Below are 12,801 nucleotides of genomic sequence, written 5' to 3'. Positions count from 1 at the left end.
CGCGTTTCCAGCGATTTCGGGATTCGGAATCATCTGGGAAGTTCTGGGAATGGTAAGACGAGGCATTCGATTGCAAAGAACTTGACTTGTGGAGATGCTTCCTTGCTTGGTCTTAAACTGACCCAAAAGAGGGCTGCAGAGGAGAGGACGCAACGGGCGCATCAATCAAATTCGCATAAAATCCCGGCTCGCCCTTTTATCGAACCCACCGGGGCCCGTTTTTTTGAAAATCACTCTTTACGGCGATGGTGCTGAAGTCCCTTCCAAAGCGATGATCCTCATTGCAGTGGACCCTCCTTCTGCTTTCGGTCCGGTGCACTTGGCAGCAGCCGCTTCGTCGCTTCTTTCGAGGGGCCATCGAGGGCGCCGTACTAATCAATCTTACTCCCCGGTGTACCGGTTACATGGTTACGGAATTGATTTCCCTGCCTGCCTCTCGCCCGAAACCATGGCACGAGAGAGGACCGGTGGCCATTTTGGCACACCGTGCTTGTTGCCAAAACCGACAGCCGAAGTGCAGCCAACATCGCGATGGAAAAAGGCGAAAAGGAAGGAGGAAAAGTAGGCTGTTTTGGGGTAAGGTTGCATGAGCTATCATGTGCTGGATGGCGTCCAAGACAGAGGCTCATCAATCACGCGCAACGAATGAGCGCGCAGGTCAGTGCCAGGGAAAAGGGGGTGCATCGTATCACTTACTCGGTTTCACCAAAAGGGGAGGTTTAGGTGGGCAGCAGTTACTTTGAACTGCTAGGCTACTGCTTCTGCTGTAGGCTGTGCTCACCTGGAAGGAAACGGAGAACAGAAGAACAAGAAATTGTGTTTAGTTTTCGCAGAAACTTCTCTAATTAACTCCCCAGGTCGGCGGCACTGCTTGCACTTCGATCAATCGATTGTCGATGCCAACGATGATGTGCTACCAATCGCCAACTTGAAGTAATAGTAGTAGTAGACCACAACGTTGTAATGCTTTTCCCGGGGAAAGCGCCACTCCAAATGCGGTTAAGGTGAACAAACTTAGGGCTATTCGTTTATGCAAGGACTTGTGCGAGCGATGTTTGCTTTTCCGTTCGATGATGGCAGAGGCTTTGTGCTGCTGGCATAGTCAGCATACAGTCTTGTGGTCATTGGAACTCATTTTAACTGCAGCACCACACCAGATGAATACATCAATTGCCTGTGGTAGGCATCTGCCCTGTATTGAAGAAGATACATCGAGCGGTTGGCGATTGCAAGGTAAAAACAATCAGCTAACCAACGGCTCCAATGTGCTTCTCCTTGCTTAGCAGGCCCGTTAGACTTATTAGTGACCTGCCCTGCAGCAACAAGCTCACTTCAAAACGTCAAACCGCTGCATCTGATTGCTTTCTATTGTCTCGGAAAACTCTACCATGGTGTGTGTGTGTGTGTGTGTGTGTGTGTGTGTGTGTGAGGTGCTGTCCGAGTTGTGATGCGAATTGTTTCATCGAAAGTGACTTGTGGCCAGTGGCCCAGAGTGTGACAGAGTTGCATCCTTGAGGCAGCAAAGATTAATGGACCCAGAGGGTTGCCAGAGAGATCCGGGCCTGATAAACAATGATATCTTCTTCTCCTTATTCTGTTTGTTCTTTCCGAACAGAGCTGACTAGTGAGTGAGCAATGGGCACTCTTCAACGTTTTGTACTTTTGCTTGTCGCCGCTCCTTCCACCACCACCACCACCATGTTACCGACTACACTGTCCACTTTGTCCGGCATGTCGGCTACAACATAAGCCCCTTTCCAGCCAATGGTGCAGTGGTGGTGATGGTGGTGTCATGTACGACCAGTGTGAATTTAATCACGGCAGCAGTACCATCAAACCACCCCCCCCCCCCCCTTTCCTCACATGACATGCACATGTGGGCCATCATGATGTCCTGTCCGGTGATAAAGGACACTCGAGCGAATGGGAGCGAGCGAATGGGAGCGAGCGAATGGGAGCGAGCGACAGAGATAGAATCAGAGCCAGAGGCAGAGAGAAAAAGAGAGCAAAGGCTTTGGTGGTCTGGCAATCCGGCAGTTCATCCATCATTGGCGCCTGGCGAGGGTTTGTCGTGATAGAATTAAAGATTTATGTATCGCCGTCCACACACGAGCACGGCAACCATTCATCATGCCATTTGAAGATACTGCTTCTCCTTCTCCTCCTCCTCCTTTTCTCCTGCTGTCTCTCACTCAGCTCAGGGGCCTCTGCAACTTTGCTGACCATCTGATCAGCTTTGGTTTCAGGACGACCAGCACCCGGCGCCATTCGGTGCGCCAATCGCTCAGAGACATGCTAACGTGTTGGTGTGCTGGAGAAGCACGTGCTGTAAGCACGGAACGGAACCACGACACTATGAGGACACTATGCATCCCGTGCAGTGAAGAGAGTGACTGGATCGGCTTTCAGCAGCCGCGGATCAACCTCAAAGGTCAGCAAGGTAATTGAGACTTTGGGGCCGAGAAAATTTACATAACATTACGCTGAAAGTGTGACTGCGACTTTCGTATTTCTTGATTGCGTTTTCCCCGTTTGTCGCATGAAAACAGAAATTTCCTCTTTATGTGTATTCGGCTTCATAGGGAAATTCCATTTCCATTTTCTATGTTATACAGTTAGTAGACTCAGTGCTCAGTGTTTTGTGCAGCACAAAAAAACGGCTGACAGCAAAAACTCTCGATTCCGCCAGCTAATTGAATGCTTTTGTTGCGCCAGCTGCGCTTTCAGGTGCTTTGCTTTGAAGCGAATTAAAATTGAATTCTATGCTCGCGGCGCACATCTTTAGCAGCAGCAGCAGCAGCAGCGAAGAGAGAAAGAGAGTTTCCCGGTCCCTGCTTTCCTGTTCCCCCAATTTTCCACTGTCTCGGTCACATAGCGATTGCGATTGCTGTTCTGTTTCTGTTTCGAAGCCAGGCGGATGCACATGCACACGCCCCACTAGCACAGCATCGGAGATCGTTTCGCGGATCTGGCATACCGTCCCAGGGTTGGGGGTTGCTGCTCCGCTCAGCAGCGTGAAAATTGGAAATACTTTCTCGCACGTTTCGCGGTATTGTCGCGGTTTTCGTTTGCCACCCTAGTCGCCATCGTCGCCATCGTCGCCACCGCACACATCTTGTGCGATCGAAACATGCGCTCGAAAATGCATTCACACTGTGGCACCTACACCCCCCTCGAAAAACCGCAATACAATGGCACGCTGGAACAGCATGAGGGGTGGCTGCAGTGAGAAGCGCGAAACCCCTTCCTTCGCTTCGGGAATGCTTAACCAGGTTGATACACCACGAGGGTCCGAGGGGGAACGTGGTTGCAGGGATATTTTCCAAGAAATTTCACTCCTCACTCCCTCTCTTTCTCTATCTGGAGCGTGAAAGAAAGAATTCTCGCACGAAACGGTCGCCACCGGTGGTGGCCACGTCGTGCACGGTGGTTTCATGCCGCAACATGGCGATGCTTTTAATTTAAGCGTCCCGAACGGAGGGAAAGGGAAGGGCTGCTGCTGCTGCTGCTCTCGTTGTCGTGGTACTTTGCTATTTTATAATTTAGCAATTTCCCTGCACTCTCCCCTCTGCACCATCCCCGGAGTCGCGGGAGCCACATGGTGGACGTGCAAAATTTAGCACCCTCGAGGTCCCACACACCCCACCCCGTTCTGCTCCCTTTCTTATGCAGCTTCAGCAAGATGGATAAGAGTGAAGAAAACGACCAAAAACCGCACAGCACAAGCATCGCACACCAACAAGGAGCACACGGAAAGAAAGTGCGTACACAATGTGTTGGAGGAGGAAGAGGAGGAGGGGGTGGTGGTGGTGGTATGAAATTAAAATTTTCATTTAATGTGATAAATTCAACCTGAGCCAACCGCTAACTTTGCTAATACGCCACTCGAGGTGTCATCATATTTTTGGGAGTAAGCGTAACACGACCGCAACGTACCGCGTACCCTCTCTGCCCATTGTGTTGTGTTTTGTTGTGCGCGCTGGAAGAGATTTTCTTTGTCGACGTTTTTTTATGATGAATGGTGCTTGTGGTGGTGGTGGTGCTTAGGATAATGTAGTGCAGGAGCTTTTCGTTCATTGTGATGGGGAGAGGCATTTTGGCTTCAGTTGTGTGTTCCTTGCGAGTAGTTTGTGAGTCTTTGGACAAGCGAGGCCCACGAAATAGCAATAACATATAAAAATTTGGTTTTGGTTCTGCTCTCTACACGTGCATTGCAGTTATCGCGATAACTTCTCGCCGGATTTGTATGGGATGACGTTTGTTTGCGAAGTTCTCGTCGAGAAATTCTCCAACATTCGTCATCGTCTGGACACGGTTTAACATTATTAGTTATTATTGATCCATGGAGTTGTTTTATAACTCTTTTAAGATGAGATGACTTTGATATTTGATCGTTTGATGTAATCGTTTGAAAATATATTCAATAGTCTCGCTGAAGGCCTTCACAAGCTCATTTTATCGTTTGCTTATCATCTGCATAAAATAACACTTGCAGATTGGTGCCCTGTGTTTGCGGTTAGTTAGTGAACTTAGCATAAAAATTGTCACTCTTAATTAGTTTAAACATGTTGTAGAGGACAGTTAGCTGTAGTATAGATCAGTCAAATACCTTCTTAAGATAAATATGGGGAGCAGGTATATTAATGTCTGAGCAAAGTAGCTCACCGATGCTTCGCTAGAAAACCTTAAACAATTCCTATAAAAATACTTTTTCAGACTTGTTTTGCAGAATTACAGCAAAACTTGAATGCTGTAATCAATTTTCTACAAATCCAAAAGCATTAATGATTTTTTTTCGGTCACTTTTTCTCGTTACCCATCGCGTTGCTTGTGGCCCGAACAGTCCATCAAATTCTTGGTACGAGTGCCACCCATTACCACTACGGGAGTAAGATGTTTCCCCGCAGCTCATCGGTCAGAGCCAGTGCTAGCAATGCTAGCATCCCAGCGAGCTGATCCCAGATCCTGGGCATGAGACGAAGAAAAAAAAAACCGTTCTGTGCTCCCGTCGTTTGTTTGATTTGCTCTCCATCCGCGTAATCGAGGGCGACAGCAGCCGTAATGGCACGGTAATGGTAACGATGCCGACGACCATTTGCTACGTGACAGCGTCCGAGACGCGCGTCCGGGATGGGAATCGATCCGTTTCGATTACATTCCTGGATCACCAGCGGGGCATCTTTGCGAACGTCGAAAAAGGAAACCACACCAGCACACTAACAAACACGCTCGTACGCACACAGCACTGTAAGTGATAAAATGATTAATCTCCTACCGGGTCCCCTCCCGCTCCGTGGTCGAGAGCATGAAGATGTTCAAATTTGGCCAGACCAAAACCCCGGCCAACCCTCGAAGGAGAGTGTCTGTTTTGAGTGCTTTCGGGAATCAGGGGAGGAGGCGACTGGGACCGGTAGTATCCTCTCGAGACCCAACGCCTTCCCCGCCTTCCTCTTATCGTGCTCGAGATGATGCTGCGGTTCCCGTGAGAACCGAGTGGTCCCCCTGCCTCTGGGGACTGTTCTGTTTTGTTCCGAGCAAGGGCCCGTCCGTACTGTATTCAGCTCACATGCCGCACCACCCTCCAGGATATGGTGGTATCTTTAGTGTTTTGTTGTTTCGGTTCCTTCTCATCCCCTCGCTTTGGTCGTGTGCCGTGCAACGCAGCAACCGGAGCCGGACAGGACACGGATACCGTTCCCACTGTACCGTGCTTTTTGTTTTTGCTTCCCTCTCCCTTTCTCTCTCTCTCTTCCTCATTTTTCTTTTTGGTTTTGCTTTCGCTTCGTGTTTTATGCTTTTCCTGTTATCAATAGCTCTCGACTAAGTAGAGACTACTACGCGCAAAAAGGGCTGCAACCTCTGCAATGGTGGTCGGTGGCCAGGATGCGTGTAACCGTAACGCGCTCGTGTGTGTGTATCCGTGTGCCTGTGTGTGCGTGTGTGTTCCCTTGGAAAATGGGTTTTTGTTTTGGCTTTTACGTTATTTATGTTTCTGCTTCGAAATGTGAGTTTTATGAGTCGCTCGCAGGCGAACATTCGCATCGCATCGCATCGCTCTTTCACTTTTATGCTCGCCAGCCACTCCGCCTGATAGCGGGGCAGATTTTAGAGTGGGAGAGAGCTGGGGCGTAGACCAGAGCTGCACCACAGCATGCACCGGGCACCGGGAAAGTTCGCCGCCGGGAAAATGTGGTCGAGCGGAAGGAAGTAATGGAAGCATGATGAATGGGGTGGGTGGGTGTGAGTGCAGGAATGGTTTTTATTATTTCCGCGAAACACCACCGCGAGGATGAGGAGCTCGGGAAGCTCTAGGAACTAGGACCGTCCGGGACGCCAAAAACCGGGACAGTATTCGCAGTGAAAATGGCCGAGGATGCTGATGCTGCCATCTTTTCGTTGCTAATGGTTACTTTCGGACCGAGGTCAAAGGTGGCTTGAGTGAACAAACTAATTAGCCCACCAAGTAAAGCTGCTGGTCGATCCTCGGTTTATCTGATCGAGCATAATTCTTGCCTGTTGATGATTATGTTCTGCGCGTTCGCCGGGGTTTGATTTCAACGAATGTGATTTGCATTCGCATTAACTGTTATTGAGTACAAGTGCTGGTAGCTTATCAGCTACCACGAAATCGTTATTGGGTTCATTGTGCTCTAAACTCTAGACTCTAGAATGATCTTAGCAAGAGTTTTCGCCTTCTTTTCTCGCCTGTTGAAGAATGAGAGACGAAAACACTTAAACTTCGGTCCCGCTCCCGAAATCGGTTTAAAGTTTGCAAATGCTTGAAGCAGCAAGCAAATTGGTTTCCACTGTCGGAAGCGGCACACACACACACACGCACACACAGAGAGAGCGGTTTTAGGGGTCGGTATAATTTACGAGCTATCGATAAGCGCAGCGGAACTGTTGGAAGGTTTGGCCTCACAGACACTTGTGCTTGACACTGGCCATTTATACAAAAGGGCGGAACAGTTTGCGAAAGGGGACCTCGAGGCCACTTTCCTCCTTACGTTCTACATTCTGAATAGGCCAACGAGCCCGGGACGAGGCAGTACCTCGAAGTACGACCCGGCAGCAACTGTGGCACTTTTATTTGCACAAAAATCGTCTTCGAGCTACACTTTTCATCTATTGCCCCATAAAAGCGGAGCTCCATAAACTGCACTGTTTTATTGGTGATGTAATAAAATCACAGCACCATTTCGGCACCACCAACACCACCCACCACCACCACCACCATCTCGACACCTTCTTGTGACACGCCACGCTCTTTAGCCACAGGATAAAGGCTACGGGGCAATCGCTGTCGTCGTTGTGCTGGCGCAAAAGGAACCCGAAGGAATACATCCCCACAAGGGCCTAATGATGATCTTGGGATGGACGAGGTTCCGTCTCCGTCCCGGGACTTGAGGATTGTTTTGCTTAGATTGTGTTAGAGGCAGTGAAGGTGGAGGAGGGGCCACCACCGGAAGTCGAGAAAGAATGTGCAGTAGAAGTTTATCCCTTCTTCTGGCTAACTTTTGGCGCTGGCTAGCAAATGGCATGCAACCCCTTTCTTCTCAGCTCCCCACCCCCACCATTCTCTGCTCTTTTCCTTCTGACATCACGCGGCCACAACGGGTCCAGCGAACGGGTCAAAAGGTAAAAGTTCGTCCGATTCGTGAAGCCAGGATCGTGAAAGAAGTAGAATCATTTAGCAGTTCAGCCCTCTGTGTCCGTGTCCCTATGTGTGTGTGTGTGTCGGTTGGGTTTTTGGGGTTGGAAACACTATTTGTGTGTCCGGTTCCGGCGACTGGAGCTGCTCGGTCGGTGTTTTTAGGCGACGAAACGGTGTCAGCAGCCCAAGATGCTGATTCAATTTTATCTCCATCGAAGGGCCCACCCACCTTGGGAAAAGTGTGGTGAAGGGGAAGAAGAGAACACACAAGATAGAGAGAGAGAAAGAGAGAGAGAGAGAGAGAGAGAGAGAGAGAGAGAGAGAAAAAAACAGGGAGAAGGACGCAATACTTGTTAGACGCTCGATGCGCTCCGGATGTCGTTTGCCGTTCGTAGGTAGATTACCCTCATAACGCACATTGCGGAACACACACACACCACATGAAGACACACACACATTTTCCGGGTTTCTTTACTCTTATCCGTTTACTTTAAGGATCCACCAGCCAGCCAGCCAGCCAGCATCCGGAAATGGGACATAGAGAACTCTTGCTTGAGTGGTGCTCAAGGTTAATGCCAGGCTTCTTTCGCGCGCGCAGTCGCTCCTTGGCCCCTGTCTGGAGGTGGCAGGAGTAAGGACGTACATAGGAGGGAACCATTTCCTCTTTCCACTACTAGGGCCATCACCTCACGACACCTTCGGAGCGGATCGGTACGGTTGGTCGGTTGGCCATCAGCAACAGCATCGTCGTTCGAACTCTGACCTCGATTTTCTAAATGCCCGGAAGCCCACTATTTGCTGAACGCGCGGTGCGCACTGTTTGCTCGTCCTCTCGTCACCTTCCTCACCTGCCAGCCAGCATCAGGCGTCGCAAAGAATTCGATCAGACCACGGTCAACGGAAACAGAGATAGAGAGAGAAAGAGCCGACATTTGCGCGTTCCGGGCGAATGCGAAGCGCCACCTCGTTAGGAAGCAATTATCGGATTAGCTTAATTAACCTTCCACATGTTGACCCGTTCTTCTTTCGTTCCGGAGCGGTGTCCCTGGACACTGGGAAGCGTCCAAAACGTTTGCTGTTCTGGACCAGACCAGCACAAGCGAATCGAAGCGCGAATCGGAACGAACGAGAGGGAAACGGCACACGAAGAGCGACATCGAAAACCGGTCGTCCTATGTGCGTGTGCGCGTGTGTGTGTATGTGTGTGTGAAGGTGATTTTTTGCCGCCATTTCGCCCCGGAACCCATTTCGATCGTAATCAATTTCGTGTTCCTTGGTTCGGGCGCACGAAATCAAATGCAAAACTTGAGCTCGTGCGTCGAAGAAGAGCATCGCCATTAGCGGCTAAAAGCCGGAAGCAGTTAAGATAAAAGGAGTGGGTGGGAAAAGGTGTGCTTGTGTGTGAGTGTGTGTCTATGGGTGGTGCCATCTGCTATCGGGACTGCGGGTTGGTAGAGTAACCCCATTTTGGCAAGCTGGCAAGCCGGCTCGGCTTTCATCCGTTCCGTAGTAATAGTATAAGGAGCGTGTGTAGATGGATGTTACTTATTGGTTTGGTCGTTGGTAAAAAAGTATGTTTTCGATGTTAGTCGAGGGATGTTTCGAAGCATTGGTCTTTTTTTTTTATTGCTTTAACTTTAAGTACGATCACCTCTTATAACAATATTTGCATGTGCACTTGGTAGGGTCAAGTTACAATCTGTGGTCCCCTCCCATCACATTTTCCTATAGGCTACTCTCTGAGCGGCCAATTGTTCACAGAACTACACCTGCTTTGACACGTCACAGTTTACCAGTAAACAGAACAGTCTGCGCAACATTTACAAACATTGGTTTTTTTATTGAGCTTATTTTGAATGTTGTTTTGACTTTTTCAGGATAAAATGTAGTACTACTTCACTTCTTATGTAAGAAAAGTCGTTTGATGAAGCATTTTTAAGCTATTTTCTCAATTGACGAAGGTTATGCTTGGTAACTGGCAGCTCCCTCGGCGTGCTTCGGCATTAATATGCTCTATTTATTAAGGTTTATGTTTAGAAAAGGTTTTGGTTATGCTTCTAAATTGTTTTTTAAACCCTTTGCATTGAGTTAAAATGTTTGGTGATATAAACTATGTGTTACTCATTGACTTTAATGTTACTTAAATAAATGAATACACAAACATGTAAATACAGCTTTCCAAAGTTCGTTTCATTTAAGCATAAACCAACAACAACATTCCTTTCTCGACGATATTATACACAAACATCGCTTACAACAGAGAAGTAGTTGCTCTAAGAGTGTGAGTAAGCATAGAAGGAATGACCATACATCCTATCCAATACCATGATTTGATTCCCAATCAAATCTTCCTCAGGCCCACCACAATCCACCCAATCGCGAAATCGTTGCAAGCACGACGAGCGAGACCGATAATCGACATCCTTGCAGCCGGTGCGTTGATTATCCATCCATTCGAAACATGAATGAACTCGATTATACCCCGCACACATACTGACGTACACGAGTGTTAGACCGCACCAGCACCAGCACGAGAAGTTATTTACAAAACAACCAGACTCAGTGAGTGAATACCGAGACGATTGACTCCGGACTGGATTTGAAGAGGATTGAGCGGCATTCATTCACTCGAACGCACATCAAAGACCGACTATCGCCACTAGGAAGCTCCTCAGCCAGCAGCAGTACTAACAACCGGCCGGAGGCGGCCAGGAACCCTCATCAACGATCGCTATCACCCGTTTGATGCCACACTGGATGCTGGTATGCCGCATAGAAAACAATGCTGCTGGCACACACACATACTAGCATCATTAATGTCAGGCTCAGTCAACGGGCAAAGATAAGCGGCGGCAGCTCAACACATTCTCAACATGGTATGGCATCTCGCATGTTGTCGGTATTGCTTGAGTGATTTTAACAGAACACTTGTTGGAAAATCTCTCCTCCCCCCTCCACCAATTGGTTCCTGGCCGACGCCGCCACCGGCACTCTAAATCGAAAAACTTTTTCCCCTCGAATGCAAATGAAGCGTCGATACTGAGGGACATTAAGGAGCGACAAAGGACAAAGGTCACATCCAATCCCGTGGTCGTCGTCCTCGATCGCGGTCGGTGCATCTGCAGAAAGAGGAATTCATTATCCAGGGCGGGGTGGAGGGGGGGGGGGGGGCTTGTGATTAGAATTCCATTACCACCAAACCCCCTCCCTTCATCGAATTGGATACCATTCTAGATGTTCTGCTGTCTTGCCCCCTAGCAGCTGAAGTCTGTTCGAAGAAGAAGAAGAAGAAGAAGAGAAGCTCTCTTTTAGTGACCCCAAAAGAAGAGCCGAGCGCTGGGCGCTGGGCTTGCGGTTTAATGCTCCGGAGCGGCCAATTTATTAGGGTCGCCCCAAAATTATGCTCGACCATGCGCGCCCACCACCCCCAGGCTGTTGAATGTCTTACGTCGTTGTCAAGACATGTTCCGTACGCGTGTGGCCCGTTGTTCTAGCTCCCCCTCCTTTTTTCCGCTCAGATCTGCCCTCTGACCGCAAATTAATGTTTCAATTCCAGCGACATTTTAATTCAAAGCTGTGGCTACGTGCCCCGCCCGTAACCCGCGCCCCTTACCGCTGTGACCTTTTGCTGAGAATGAAAATCTTCCTATCAAATTAGTGGACACTGGCACCACCGGGGGCCAAAAGCCCGTTAAACGGGGGCGCGAGTGCGACGACGTTCTTTGTGGTTGCGGTGGCGCATACCGGCATCAAGACACCCTCCTGGGGGGGATCTTTTGGCAGTGATTTTATGTCGCGCATACTTGTAGCATGCTTGTAGCAGAGTGGAATGTTTTCTTAAAAGTATTTCCTTACGCGAGGTGGTAAAAGACAATATATTTTTTACATTTCTTTGTCTTGGAAGCGTCCAAAAAAACACAAAACACCAGGCGCCTCCATCGATCGGCGTGGAGGAAAAGCGCTACCGGTATGCTGTCTACTACCAAAATCATTCCGGAAACCCCCCAAAAAAAAAAGAAAAAGAAAAACGGGCAACACAACTAATGACATGCCACGGCACGTACGGCAAACAACCAATATTTTAATTTGTTTCTCCGGAGCGTGCACATCGCGGACGCACGCACGTGATGCAACATAAACGCACCAATACGCACGGGCACGGGGAAGACGACACGCGGGCACCGAGCTACCGCGATAAACAACAACAGCGAATCCACCAGTACGCGGCCATGTTCACGGATTAAATTCGCAACGACAACAAAAAAAAAAATGAAGGAAGAAATGAAGCGAATGAAGGCCGCCAGCGAACGCAGCTTAATGGCGAACAAACAGCACGAAGAACACGTCGCGAGGAGGGGGGGCTCCGCTTAATCGAGATGGATTCCATCGCGTTCCTTTCACCAACGCCTTCTTCTTCTGCTCCTCCTCCTCCTCCTCCTTCTGATTACCCGGGAACACGATGACGATCCCCGCATCAGCGCATCAACGGCACGAAACGCGATGCGTTTCCGCGAGGGCACCAGCAGCAGCAAAAATGGCGACGCGACTCACTCATTGCGTATTCCGCGCGTCCGGTACCGCTAACCAATTTCTCCACTCGGGGTCTTATAAATCATAAATCCAATTTCATGGACAGTTTTTTTTTTGCCCGGGACTGGACTTTTGTTGGTATGACATTTCGTTTCGCCGTTTTCCTTCCAGAAGAGCACGCGGCGCTGCGCTGGGGCCTTGGCGTTACTTTGTGTGCGTTGTGTGCGTTGTTATGCTCTGTCATTGTCCACGGAGTGTCGTCGCCTCCGGTGGTTCCGAGTGAGAGAGTTTTTTTTTTTTTTGATCGAGAATGACTGGCAGTAACGTTTCCCGGGTGTTGGTCATGGGCCCGGTCAACAACGTGACCGGGAGTTACAGAAAAGCAAAAAAACATCGTAAAAGCTGGAAGTTGCTGCTGGCGATGATGGTCACTCGTTGGTGACTGCTGTGTGCCAACCGCACTCTCGTCACTTGTGATGAACAGTGGCGAAGAAGCTGTCATAGGATTGAAGCGGATTCCGGGAAATGGCCATCGCTTGGTAAGGTGTGATGCCCATGCCCGGCCTTCCTGGTTCAAAACAATGCCATCGTTACAAACAAGCCACTTCCTTCCTGGT

At 49.2% G+C, this 12,801-nt stretch overlaps 1 protein-coding gene across 1 annotated transcript in view; it reads right to left on the bottom strand.

The window, feature by feature from the left end:
• The window catches only part of LOC125956366 (beta-1-syntrophin), a 111,350-nt gene that overhangs the window by 46,869 nt on the left and 51,680 nt on the right, over window positions 1-12,801 (bottom strand). The gene's annotated exons all lie outside the window — the stretch shown is intronic.

Source organism: Anopheles darlingi, chromosome 3 (genome assembly GCF_943734745.1).
Source record: "Anopheles darlingi chromosome 3, idAnoDarlMG_H_01, whole genome shotgun sequence".
Taxonomy (NCBI): domain Eukaryota; kingdom Metazoa; phylum Arthropoda; class Insecta; order Diptera; family Culicidae; genus Anopheles; species Anopheles darlingi.
The sequence above is the reverse complement of the archived record's forward strand: the minus strand, read 5'-3'. Positions and strand labels throughout refer to the sequence as shown.